This window comes from Schistocerca americana, chromosome 6 (genome assembly GCF_021461395.2).
Source record: "Schistocerca americana isolate TAMUIC-IGC-003095 chromosome 6, iqSchAmer2.1, whole genome shotgun sequence".
Classification (NCBI taxonomy): Eukaryota; Metazoa; Arthropoda; class Insecta; order Orthoptera; family Acrididae; genus Schistocerca; species Schistocerca americana.
The window spans coordinates 480,893,057-480,907,972 of NC_060124.1; positions in this window are offsets into that span (position 1 = coordinate 480,893,057).

Consider the following 14,916-nt stretch of genomic DNA (forward strand, 5'->3'; position numbering starts at 1 on the left):
GTGGTCAGCGCGACATAATGTAATCCTAAGGGCCCAGGTTCGATTCCCAACTGGGTCGGAGATTTTCTCCGCTCAGGGACTAGGTGTTGTGTTGTCCTATTCATCATCATTTCATCCCCATCGAGGCACAAGTCGCCGAAGTGGTGTCAAATCGAAAGACTGGCACCCGGCGAACGGTCTACCCGACGGGAGGCCCTAGTCACACGACATTAATATTATTAGCACACAAAATACGTATGCAAATATTTCCACAACCATGAAAGAATGACATACCTGTCGCACTATTTCATTATTTGAATCAGAAGCATTTGAGCAACGCAAAAAGAGTATTATACAGGTGTCAATTAGCACTGCCACGGTCAGGAAACGAAACATGCGAAATGTACATTCAATTTTACGTAAAGGGTTCCGACGGTCGATGTTATGCATTACTCAAACACTTATTGAGTATGTTATCTTGTTTGGTCACATTAGCGCTAGCAGACACCGATGCTCTCTTTGCATTGCTCAAACGTTTCTACTTCCCATTTGTGGTAGGCACTTCTTGGACTGATCACCTAACACCATGAGCAGCAGTGAAATAAAATAGTAACTGGAGAAGAGGTTGAGAAATCAGCCAAATGGTTACAAAACAAAGACTTAGTAGCCCCTGACCTAGATTTCTATATTTCTAAAAATATCTTCTTCAGAAGGAGAGGGTCTTGTTACACCACATGATGGTACATTAGATTAGATGAAGCTGAGTGGCCCTTGTCATACATAAAATTGACAGATGTCTTCAGATTTACACAGTTGCTGTTTTGCACCTATGTTTAAGATTTTTTTAACTAGAGAAATTATGAATTATTCTTGTTATTTACCATTTTCCTCAGTAACATCTAGTTCTTTTACATATTTTAATTGTAGGCACATGCCGACAAATTGGATAAAACTGTCTCATTGATACATATGATTTTGTTGTGGTTGCAATGAGTACAGTTTAGAAACGTATCACTAGTGCTAATGGCATTAACTATATTCATGAACATTGTTGCAGACTAGTGTCAGTGAATTAAAACCTGTTTCTTAGAAAACAACAACCAGAAAATGTCATATCAGTTTATGGGGTCAGTACCAACATGCTTGAGACGTACATTAGCACTTGCATGTCCTTCGACATTTTGTCGTTGCACTGGTAGGGCTTTGATAACAGGTAAATCAATGGCACTTTAATTATAATTAAGAGTGAATAGGTATTAGATCTTTCATTTTTGTGTGTTTCACTGCTGTAGCTTTAAAAGTGGGCATTAAATGTGCCCTTTTACACATCCAAACATTTTGAGGAGATAGTGCTTTGTGGCTCAATACCAACTGTTATTATAAATCTGAAGGCAGCTTCATTTCACCAGCATATAACGCATTGCTTGCATATTGATATAAATCGCGTTACTGGTCATTTTTGGCCTTAGGCCATTTTTAATGGTCTGAAATAATAATGCCAAACGTTCAGTAAAATGTGTAAGATACATCAGTGAAAAGCATTATACTAACACAATACTGCACAGTTCTTGTTTAAATTGGTGATGTGTGTGCTTCACTTAAAAAAACGTATTTCCAGCCACTTGTTCCTACACGTAAGGATGTTAAATGTTGCAAATATAATCTTGCACATACAAATTAACTTACTAACACAACTTTCACACCACTTCATGTAATCAAAAACATTACTCACATCTATTGTACTAATATCTGCACATTCGTTTAACAACGTATTAGTACTTTTACACACTTATACATAAATATAACTACAAACAATCCTGCCAGAGGAACATCCACAATTGAGCATTATAGTAGAGGCTGAAAATGCCACTTTGGTTGTAAGGTTACATCTAAAGCAGTACTTTGAACCTCTACTACAAACATAACTGTAACAAATCGTGGGAAACGCGCATCGTCCAAACAGTGTATTAAGGCCTGTCATTTTGCAAAGGCAAAGTTGTCGCCAGAGGAGCTGTGGTCATATGATCACAATATTGTGTATGTGACATTAACTCTTACCAAACTTCTTACATAATGGACTTTGACATTACTTACAACCATTACAGACAGAATCAAACATTCGTTATGGCTGCAAAGATACTATGAGGTCTTATCAAATATTTTTAAGAAGTTTCTTCCACTTTATATGCCACTGCTGAAAATAACTTCTTTGGCATTTGTCATTTCACAAAACACAAAGTGGTACAACGAAACTGTCTCTTGTCACTATAGTAAAATAGTGTGTATATTTGATTTAAGTCCAATGTGACACTCATCTGTGAATTGTTAAAATTGTTTTCAATGCTGTAAGGGTGTGTACAATACCGTCAAATGCTGAAATAATTTACATTCATTATTACTGTATACATATATGCATCATTATGGTAATATTAGTTGCTCACATGTTCATTTCCCTAAAGTAGTACAATAAAATTAATAGTTTTCATCATTAAATGAATTAATGACCAAAAACTGTCGGATCTTGTCATCCAATCCTTCTATAGCTGAAGGAAAAATTATTCATTTTGCTTTTCATACCTGTAATTCATATGCACAACACATTTCTACTGTAAAATCCCTAAGGGGAAGAAAATTGCTCTAGTACATCTGAAATGTTCACAGGTCTGAGATATACTGCCCCTTCAACGAGAGGGCTTCCAGCGTGAACACAAAAAGCTATGCATATGTGTGAACTTTTCGCTTTGCAGTAAGATTATTAAATGGTTTGAAACTGTTAGTAGAAATTCCTGTGACCAGTCGAAATAGGTCATGACCATCCATTGTCCAGCACTCAAACCACTTGTGGCTAGTCACGATGCGCAGTAGCTGGGAAAAAGTGTCGACCAAATGCATTCGCATGATTGTGACTGGTCCTGATCGTGTATCAAAAGAACCTCTTACGACAGGCAGAGATCTCTATTTGTATTATTATTATTATTGTATTGATTTAGTTTTGACTTCTAGCATACATACATCTTAGCAATTACAAATTAAAAGGATTTCCAAATATATTAAAGTAATATATTACCATATGCATACATACACTATAGGGAACACATTCCTAAATTTTCCTTCAGACTGAAGCTGTTATATGTATATTCAATTATATCACTCTAAAGAAGCTGTAAGCTAACCACATGTTTGCATAAAAATGTTTGATTCAGTTATATTAGAACAAATAAGCCCTCGGTCACAAATACTACGTCAAAATTGACCAGGTTTCGATGCCACTATGAGCATCGTCTTCAGAATTAGACTAACTGTTCTAAAACATATTAAGTATATAATACATTTCCAAAAGAAACTACTCATCAATATGAACCCTCAGCCCCCTAAACTTCGGTCCCAGTTCAAAATTCATAAACCTAATCATCCAATACGTCCAATCTTCAATAGCATGAATAGCGCGTATCACGATTTGGCTCGATTTCTACATGAAACTTTGAAAAAATCTTTCGTTTTCGAAAATAATTGTTCTGTTCCTAACAGCCACGTTTTGGTCCAAAATATTAAAAACTTAGTGTGCAATTCAGGCACCAAGCTCTTTTCCTTAGATATTAAAAATCTTCATACCAATGTCCCGGTACATGAGACGCTCATCATTGTGGAAGAAAATTTACGACAATTTAAAAAAGATCTATCAGATGAACAGATTACCGATTTATGAATCTCATTAATGTCATTGTCAAGTACAACTACTTTGAATTCAACGGACAACTGTACCAGCAGTCTGATGGGCTCGCTCTGGGCAAGCCTTTAGCCGGCATCCTTGCCGACATCTTTATCAATTCCTTGGAAAAAAGCTGTTTAACCGTGTCTCAGCCGCTTCACTAGGTATCCTTTGTTACACAAGATACGTTGATGATATTCTAGTCATCTATAACAGTCCCGCCGATAGAATTGATCATATATTTAAACTTTTTACCGACCTCCATGAAAAAATTTCTTTCACTATTGAACTCGAAAACGAAAACCTCTAACTGCATTATTTAGACTTGCCGCTTACAATAGAAGACAATAACATCACTTTCAATATTTTTCTAAAAGAAACGTATACTGACCAAATCATGCCTGCTTCCACCGAGCCACCTCTATACCACTTTCAACAGAAAAGTTTAATGAGGAGATCAATTTACTTAAAACCATAGCAGTCAATAATGAATATATGCCTAACATAGGGGACGATATCCTAAAAAAGAAAACTGCAAGAACTACCATGCTCAACACCTCATGCAACGAAATTAACCCAAAAAACGTTTTTCTATTCCTTTCATGGGATCCATTTCCTATCAGATTCAGCACATGCTTCGCAACAAATACAACTGCAATCAAAACTAGACATGATTGTCTTAATGGGAATTCCGCGATCGTTCATTACATAAAATATGGCGTTTCAGTCTTCGATCGCTATTCTTTATTTTCAATTACCGGTTTCGGGCTAGCTGCCCATCTTCAGATCATATATCGCAGTTACAGAGTAATTTGTCCGTATAGAACAATCGGTTCGCTGTCATAACCGATTGTTCTGTACGGACAAGTTACACTGTCACTGCAATACATGATCTGAAGATGGGCAGCTAGCCCGAAACCGGTAATTGAAAATAAAGAATAGCGATCGAAGACTGAAATGGCATATTTTATATAACTGCAATGTTGCTTTCTCTACTAATAATAATCTAAAGAGAAACTCTATTCATAATTTGAAATCCATTCGCTCCCCTACACAAAGTTCCGGCGTTTATAAGATCATCTGCGATACCTGTTCCTCCTGTTATATATGGCAAACTGGACGTGCTTTCACCATCAGACATAAAGAACATCTTTTGAGAAAGAACGGCACCAGTCCCCTAACTTCATCCTTTGCCGATCATCTCTCAACTACTGGACACGTGCCTAAAGCCATAGGCGATAACAATATTCTGCATACCGAAAAGAAGGGGCGTAGGTTACATGTTTTAGAGGAACTGGAGATTTTCAAACATCTCTCTCGTCATGATGGTCTCATTCTCAATGAACAGCTGCAGCTGCGAAATAAAAACTTTTTCGGCTGTATAAACCGATTGCTTGATCTTTGATTCAGATTTCCTCATGCAATTTACCGAAATGTTGTTTTCCTGTTACATCTTTGCTGTTTTCTTGTGTGTCATAACTAACGTTTTTTACGTTACGAAATGTATCTCTGTTTAAAGCAGATAAATACGTAACTTCATCCTATTATTATTAGTACTTATGTTATGCCTGAATCAGCTGCATCACAATTTCATGTGTCTAATTTTGAATGTACAGTAGCCTAGTTGTTTCTGCAGCTACTAGATAGCGCTCGTAGCAACACCCTGTTTACTTGCCCACACTTTCTAACCTGGGCACCTCAGTCTTGTTGCAACCCTTGTTCACTAAAGTACGAGCAGCCCTTAGCAGCTCGCCATCTTACTTACAACTATTCATGACGTCGCCTTTCTGGCTTAGATCATTTTTAATGTGTGACTTGTAAGTACTGCATCTTCTTCCAGACAGTACAAACTTTAATGTTATTAATGTATTATATACTTAATATGTTTTAGAACAGTTAGTCTAATTCTGAAGACGATGCTCATAGTAGTGTCGAAACCTGGTCAATTTTAACTTAATATCTGTGACCGAGGGCTTATTTGTTCTAATATAATTGTGACACGGTCACTGAACCTTAGCAGCTATGTTCAAATGTTTGATTCAGTTCTATAATTAATTTTTTGAGTCCATTGTTTGTTTTAGATTTCTGTTTTTTTTTTTTTTTTTTTTTTTTTTTTTTTTTTTTTTTTTTTTTTTTTTTGCTGTAAACCTGTGGTGGTATATGCACACCCTGTCGCATCTTCAAGATCTGGAATAGTGCAAAGCAACAAGCAGTAACAAGTCTTGGGACCTCCTTTAAAAAATTGATTCTGCTTTTCTTCCAGCGTTTGCACTGAAACAGGATGTGAACAAACTATGTTCTGCCCACTCTCCATTGTTGCCAAATTTATTCAAGATAGCGGCTCCAAGCTGGCAGTGGTAGATATGACAACATCGCAATGATGTTATGGCTGGAAGTTCAAATTTTGGTGGGAAGATAGGTCAATGGGGCTACCTCCACTGACATAACCCCCTCTCCTCCCTTCTCCCCTCCTCCATAAAATTGCGGGAAGTTAGAATTCCAGCAGGACAACACAACACACCACGGCTACCTCCACTAACCTAAGAAAATGGCGGGAAAATAGGTCACTTGGGCTACCTCCACTATCCTAAGTCATCCAACCGCCACCTCTTCCTAGGAATTGGCTGGGAAAGGACTGAGACTGTGCTGGATAGGATGGATGTAAGTGTTTATTTTGCACACAGTGTTTATTTAAACAATTTGAGGCAGTAGCTCCATCCAGTGTGTCCACCATAAGGTCCAGAATCCAACTGACCTAGCACACAGTACTGCCACCAGAGGGCATCATCGCCCCTCTGTGATGTAATCCAAGATGGCGGTCTGGGGGGGAAAATGGCGAGAAAAGGACTCAGTCTGCGCTGAGATTCTGGAGAGAGGAAGGAGTGTACTTTATTTATTTTGGAACAACTTATTTAGGGACGGATTTCACATAGTTCATTTATTACACTGATACAAAACACTCGCTCTGATGTGCTTGGGGTCACAATACATAGTTTACAGACTTGCAGACTACTCATAAACTGTCGAAATAATGCAGCACACTGATGTACAGACACGCAAACAACTCGTAAATTACCGAAATAATGCAGTACACAGCATATAGACCTGCAAACTACTCATAAAACATCGAAATAATGCAGTACATTCATGTGCAGACACGAAAACAACCCATAAATTCTAAAAAAATAATGCATGTAAAAGGCTCTGCAAACACGCTTGCAATGCTTCAACAGCCGAAAATAATACACTGGAGAAACACACATTGCATGTAAGAAACACTTTCGAACTATCATCAACCGCAACTATCAGAGGCTCCAATGCCCGCACGTGCAGACGCCGCTATGAGCCACCGCCAGACGCAAGCCAGCGCCGGAGTGCAAGCCACCACTCTCATGCTGCTGCCACCTACAGCAAGCAGGTGAAAGTCGCATCTATTTTCGGGTATACAGTTAGAGTTCTTCAAGTGTTATACTGACGTCACATGTGTGTGTAAATAAGAGGCAAGTCACACTCTGGGCTGCACACATGTGTTTACTGTTGCTGGTGTGAAACCTCTCTACCTATAAATACTGATGTCATAGGTCGCGCTATACAAATCTGTTCCAATACTTCGCTTGAATAGCACAGGGTGCATCGTTCCTAGCGATCCTAACAGGAGATACGAGCTGCGTCTAACCATGCACACATTTACCTGCCAAGCATGGCTGACAAATCGCCGTGAAATGTTCGCATGGTGACTCATCATCTAAAAGGTTCTCCATGTTATACTCACGTCACATGGCTATGTAAATAAGAACCATGTCGACCTCTCGGAAATTGTAAAGTGCTGCAGAAATAGTTAACAGTCACTTTTGTAAGAGCTTTCGTGATGTCTCAGCTTGTCTGCATGGAAATTCTGGTCCTAACAGGAGCTGTTAACAAAAATAGCCCAGAATAACACCGAATGCTTTCTCCCTCGTGACCATAATAGGACACCCTGTCCATTATTTATCAGTCCCTTCTAGGAATTGGTAAAGTGCTATCCCCATCGCTCTGACCCAGTAGCACTGCAACATACTCCTCTGTCATCATCATCATCATCATCATCATTATCGTATGAGCCTCGTCGGAATCAGTATAAACGCAAGGTATGTTTGCCTCAGTGCATACCGACTTGCCTCTCCCCAACACCATCATCAACTGGGAGGACTCAGAATAGTATTAATACTAATATAGATGATCCTGTGGCTAGTGGCAGTTCTCTCTCCTGTCCTTTTAGTGAAGGACATCAGGTCAGTGATACCATACCACAGTTAGAATACTCGTTGATTGCAGATGCTTTTGAGGAGCGAATCTTGTTCACAAAGATCGAGAATCTGGCAGGAGGGTACCGCGACTCTAAGGGTGTGCCTTCCTGTCGCAGAAACGGAGGTCTGCAGTATGCCGCCATTAAATGCAGTGCGGTGCTTTGCATCGAATTATCGCATGGCCCCCTCCCTCCCCCGCCCCCAAAGTTGAGTCTGGTGTTGAAGAGAAAACTCTTCATTATCTTTATGGGGGGAAATGGTGTGATAACGTGGAGCATGACAATCACAGAATGGTTTCGTAAATCCACCTTGAATGCTAAACTGGCCCGGTTTTCCGAGATGGAGGTCAGAGGGTTAGCTAAAGCACTCAGCCGAATATTACACCTGGACATCCATACACATGTCTATGATCCGGTAAATGGAGGGTCAAGCTATATCAAGCTCCCTAAAGGTATAACTAACAAGAAGACATGCATTAATGTAGAAAATAGAACCGATCAAGCTTGTTTTGCATGGTCAGTCCTGGCTTGCGAAAGAAATCACGATTGTAGGGATCATCTTGAGCTTCCCAGTACATACCATGTAGGTGATAATATTCCTTTGTGTTATAAATTTGATGCTATAGACTTCCCCCTCAAGATCCAGAACATACCTGGCATATCGGTTCGTATTTATGGCCTGTAGAAGAAAAGCAAGTCACATGATCAAGACAAGCATACTGTTATCGGCCCCCTCCATTTCTCAAAATATGCCTTTGAGTGTGAGCTGCATGTAAACATGTTGGTCTTCTCCGAAGGTCTAATTATCACTATGTTTGGGTCAAAGACTTGTCCCGACTCTTTTCTTCCCAACTATCAACAGATTGTCGTGTAAAACATATTTGCTTAAGGTGCCTGAATTATTTCTCCTCAGACAAGTTATTAGCGGCGCATCTAGTAGACTGTGCTTCCAAGGACCCAGTATGTGTTCTTATGCCTACTGAGAAAAACTAATTCATAAAGTTCAAGAATGTTCACCACCAGGAGCGATGCCCATTTGTAGTGTACACCAACTTTGACTGCTTCCTCGCTCCTGTGACCTGCTGTGAAGCTGACCCTACAACCTCACATACCACCTTTACAGAAAAACACGTACCATATGCGGCAGCGTACCAAACTGTATCGTCCTATGATTCCAGTCTTAACCGCTACAAATGTTATATCAGGGATAATCCTGCAGTTTGGCTGCTCACTGAGCTCGAAAAACTTTCATGGGAGGTAGATAAGCTTTACAGCGACAACGTTCCCGTGAGCAAATCGAAGGAGAATAAAGATTTGCATAATAACGCCGTTGATTATCATATTTGTGGACTGCCGTTAGACCGAAAAGCGGAAACTCCTCATAGGGACCACTGTCATCTTACGGGGAAGTTCTGAGGCGCAGCTGACAATGCGTGCAATTTGAAGTACCAGCTACCAACACACATACCTGTTTTCTTCCACAATTTAGGTTGGTATGACGCTAACTTTCTAGTTGATCACTTGGCTGATTTCGGTTTGGAGAAGTGTTCTACCTGAGAGTGACGACAAATACATTTCATTCTCCAAACGAATGACGCCAAGAATTATGCTCCGCTTCCTTGATACGCTACATTTTATGCAGGCACCATTCCAGAAACTCGTTCAAGCTCTACCTGGGGGGGATATGCATGTCACTCGAGCTGCATATCCCGACGAGGAAAGGTTTCAACTTGGGACTAGGAAGGGTGTTTCCCCATATGAGTATGTGGACAGTATGGCGAAACTCACGAAACCAGGCTACCTGTCATAGCTGCATTCTCCAGCAACCTTACAGGTGATGCCATAATGGATGCAGAGTATGAGCATACCATGAATGTCTAGCAGGAATTCAGTATTTCCACTTTAGGAGAGTATGCACGGCTTAACATGGACACAGACGTGCGCATGCTTGCGGACGTTTTCGAGAAATTCTGGAGTCTGTGCATGGCCACAAACGAGGTGTGATCGGAAAGTTTTAAGAATGGGCTTGTAATTGTACAATGGTGGAACTTACATGCTACTGTGATGCATCTCCTTCAAAATAGTCCCCTTCTGACTGAACACACCGACTCCAACGGCGTTTTCTCTTTTGGAAACATTCCTGGAAACTTTTTTCGTGAAAAGTGTTAAGGATGCTCTCCGTATTTGTCTGTATGTCTTCAATCGAGTAAAGCAGCTTTCCTTTCATGAAAATTTTAGATTAGGAAATAGGCAGAAGTCCACAGGGGCCAAATAAGGGGGCTATGGCAGTTGTGGAAGCACAGGAATTTTGAATTTGGTCAAAAATTCGACGATGGAGAAGGCATAATGAGCCAGAGCATTGTCATGGTGTAGCATCCAACTCCTGTCTTTCCGCAATGCAGGCCTTTTCGTCTGCACCTTTTCGCACAAACGCTGAAAGATACATTTGTAGTATTCCTGGTTAAATTCTGTCCTCCAGGACACCGGTAAAATAAAAAAAAATCACCAACACTGTCTTCACCTTCGACCAACGTTGCGGTGTTTTCTTCGGTCATGGTGAACCTGGAGTTTTCCACTCCTAAGACTGCATTTTTCTATCTGGATCATATCCATATACCCACGATTCGTCACCTGTAGTCACCCTATTTAACAAATCTGGGTCATTTTCAGTCCGATTAATCAGTTCTTGGCACACTTCAAGTCGGCATTGTCTCTGGTCACTTGACAACGCTTTCGGAATGAATTTTGCGGACATTCGATGCATGTTCAGATCTTCAGTTAAAATTGCTTGAATTGCATGCAAACTTAAATTACGTTCATCAGCCATCTCCCTAATTGTAAGTCTACGCTCAGAGCGCACTAAGTCGCGAACTTTCACATTTTCATTCGTTTTTGAGGTGGAAAGACAGCCGGACCATGTTTCATCTTCAAATGATTCGTGGCCATTTTTAAATCTGTTGAACCAGACCAAAAACATTTGACTGGCTCATACAGTTATCTCCGAAAGCTATTTTTAATAGTTTGTAAATCTCAGAAGATGATTTATCGGTTTTAAAACAAAATTTCACACAAACTCGTTGCTCTGTTTTTACATTCATTTTCACACAGACAGAATCCAGCAACAAGCCCTAACAGACCTGCACACAACCTGCTGCCACAACGAACTGAATAAAGGAAACGCAGTTTCCTGTCAGAGGGCGTTCAAGGACAAGGCAATGACTCACTCCCCACCATACATGTACCTGCCCGTCAAACCAGTAAGCAGTAGCGGATCCATTCTTAAAACTTTCAAACCACACCTCGTATTCTCTGGATCCCAACTTTTATTACAAGGCACCTGGGTTGTCTTGGGATGCAATGCTCAATTATTGACCAATGCTGACATGCTTCTTTTCTTTGAGTGAGGGATCCATGGGGGACTTTGCCAATGCGTCCATAGGCACACGAAGGCAAATAACCTGCAGATGGGTGACAGGTTCAATGCATTCCCTGATTCGAGTTTCATAATGTACCTGGACGTAAATAACTCATACAGGTACTCCATGCAGCAATCACTGCCGATTGGTGAGTTTCGATGGGTGCCTGAAGACGAATGCAAGGGATCAGGTGGAAAAATCATGAGGGGTATGGCAGCTGATTCTGATGCAGGGTATGTGGTGGAGGCAGAACTCGTGTACCCTAATAGTTTGCATGATGCCCACGCCAATTTACCACTGTGTCCAGAGCAACTAGTTCCGTGAGGAGTCTCCACGCCAAAACTGATGACAACGCTGGGGGATAAGCAGAGATATGGTATTCATACCGTAATCTCCATCAGTGTCTCATCTTGGGTATGCTGGCCACGGTGGTCTAGCGGTTCTAGGCGCTCAGTCAGGAACCACGCGATTGCTACGGTCGCAGGTTCGAATCCTGCCTCGGGCATGGATGTGTGTGATGTCCTTAGGTTAGTTAGGTTTAAGTGGTTCTAAGTTCTAGGGGACTTATGACCACAGATGTTGAGTCCCATAGTGCTCGGAGCCATTTGAATCATCTTGGGTATGGAGCTGGTTAGAATCACCTGGTCAATCTCCTTCAAGCAGTCCCTCTGGTTGAAGAAGTATATTGATTTGAATATGCAACAGAGAGCTTCCATGACTTTGAGAAAGCGTTTTATAAATTAATGAATAATTCAATTTTCGTTAAAACAATGAAGAATTCGAGGGAACGACGTGAAATTTTGATTAGAACCGAATGGATGGGTGTTATGGCGTAGAAAATGCATTGCCAGACCAAATTTTAAGTGGGTCAATATATTCAATAAGAACTTTGTTGCTGTGGAGATGGCGAAGACTGCAGTAGAGTTTACAAAACCTATTAAAGTGGGCATGTTCATACTAGATCTGTCCAAACTCCACATGTACCGCTTTCATTATGAGTTTGTGAAAACTCATTTCACAGATCCTAAACTACTTTACATGGATACAGATAGCTTCATCTATTGGATGAAGAACTGTGATCCATATGAAGCAATGAGGTACCACAGTAATGAATTCCACACACCCTCATACACGGCCGATAATTCTTATGGTATTATTCCACAGAACAAGAAGGTTATCGGTCTTATGAAGGACGAGGTGAATGGATTGCCGATTGAGGAGCTTGTAGGTCTACGTTCAAAAATGTATGCATATCACACGTTGGAAAGTGCCAGCCAGAGGTGGGCTAAGGGTGTGTGTCGTATGGCATCGAGAACCCTCTCTATTGAAGACTATTCATAGTGCCTGTGTAGTGGTGCTGCACTGCAGCCACCACATATGGTATGGCAGACCAGTATTCGATCGAGAGGACAAGAGGTGTACACTGTGCTGCAGTCTAAAATGTCTGTCACCTGATGACGATACAAGGGTCATTTGTGATGATGGAACTGAAACTCTCCCATACTCACACTACTCACTTGTAGCAAGAGAAGGAGTGGGGGACTCTGATTGAGAGATAGAGAGTGTCTGCAGAGTAGTAGTATGACCCATTTATATATATATATATATATATATATATATATATATATATATATATATATTAGCTTGTAAGTTTTTCACTTGCCCCTAGTCATCCAAGTTAGAATAGTTTTGAAATATATATATATATATATATATATATATATATATATATATATATATAGTGTGGTCATAAAATGTCTGAAACGCTTGTAGGGATGTTGCAGGGCAGGTTGTACTGAGATATGAATGTTACAAAAAAAAATCGATACATTGTGCCGTTTCCGAATTATTTAGCATTGATGTTGACCAATCAGATAGTCGAGTGTGTGAATTAAAGTTTCAGCTAACGAGACAAAGCACTCATTGGGAAACACCGCCCCTGGCAGGCTGCTTGAATGTGAGCACGCGACGCCCCGATTGGCTAAATTCTATGCTAAATAACTCGGAAACGGTGCAACGTATCGAATTTCTTTCTTAACATTTATGTCTCAGTACAACCTGCCCTGTAACATCCCTACAAGCATTTCACACATTTTCTGACCACGCTGTGTGTATATATAGCTCGCAGTCAATCAGAATTGTTATTGCAAAAACCTTTGCTGTTGGGGACTGTTGAAATTAGATTCTAAGCGTGCAGAGTCCATCATAATTATTGTAAAAGCTATGCTACTGGCGCTGTGGAATTTAGTTGTAGTAAAGAAAGTACAGCAGAGTCCTGCTAATCCGAACCCCGGTAATCTGAATGTTCGGTTAATCTGAACACGAAAAATGTTAGTCTAAGTATGGAAAACTGTGCGGTAGACTGCTGTACATACACACTATTTTAATTTACACAGTGCAGTAAACATGTATTAGAAAAGCTGACAAGAAAATAATGCATAACAATGAAAGAAAAGCTGTCAAACTTACTAAAATACAGCGGACATTGTATACCTATTTTTTAGATGACAAAAACTCAGTCACTGTTTTTTGGCGTAATGAAGACAGTCTGTTATCTGACGCATAGTTGCGCCATCGTCTCATAAACGTCAAATCAGCAGGGGTAGAAGTGGCCTGTTGCTCCACATAACGTAGCGCGAGGTCAAGGCGTCTGCTGCGTCAATGTGTGGCACCAGATCTCCTCTGTCGCTTTCAGGCCCATTGTCACTTCTGTCACAGCAGTCCACTTCTTCCTGGTTTTCAGTCATAGCAGCAAGTAAATCAGCGTCAGAAAGGTTCTCCACACGTGCCCCATCCGCCGCCATCCACTCATCTACGTCTCCTTCACTAGCTTCTTCACATCCAGGGAGTGTCTGTGTCATTTGTAGTAGAATGTCCTCTCCATTTTCAACTAGGTTGTCCTGAAATACAAGAAATGTTCACTGCTTTCTCCACAATTTTCTCAGAGTGTTTTCTGAAATATTCTGCCATGCCCCAGTGGCCCAATGAACAACATTCTTCACATTGGTCTTTTTTATTTTGTCCACTAAAGGAATGCTATCATCTTGGATCAGCATTCTTAAAAATATTGTCTTCTGTAAATCAGTTTTAATGTTTGCAGTACACCCTGGTCCATCAGCTGTAGACGTGGTGTAACATTTGGTGGCAAAAACTTTGCTACAATTTCTCCATAATTCCTCAGTGCTGGGGTGAGATGTCGTGCTATCAAGCAAAAGGACTGCATGGGGAGACAAAATTTTCCTTAGAAACCCATCGAACAGAGGGAACAAAGCTGGCCATTGTGGCCGTCCGGTTCTAGGCGCTGCAGTCTGGAACCGAGCGACCACTGGGGTCGCAGGTTATAATCCTGCCTCGGGCATGGATGTGTGTGATGTCCTTAGGTTAGTTAGGTTTAATTAGTTCTAAGTTCTAGGCGACTGATGACCTCAGAAGTTAAGTTGCATAGTGCTCAGAGCCATTTTGAGGGAACAAACTGGCCATGAAACCATTCTTTGAAAAGCTTACCATCCATCCATGCTTTTTTCTGG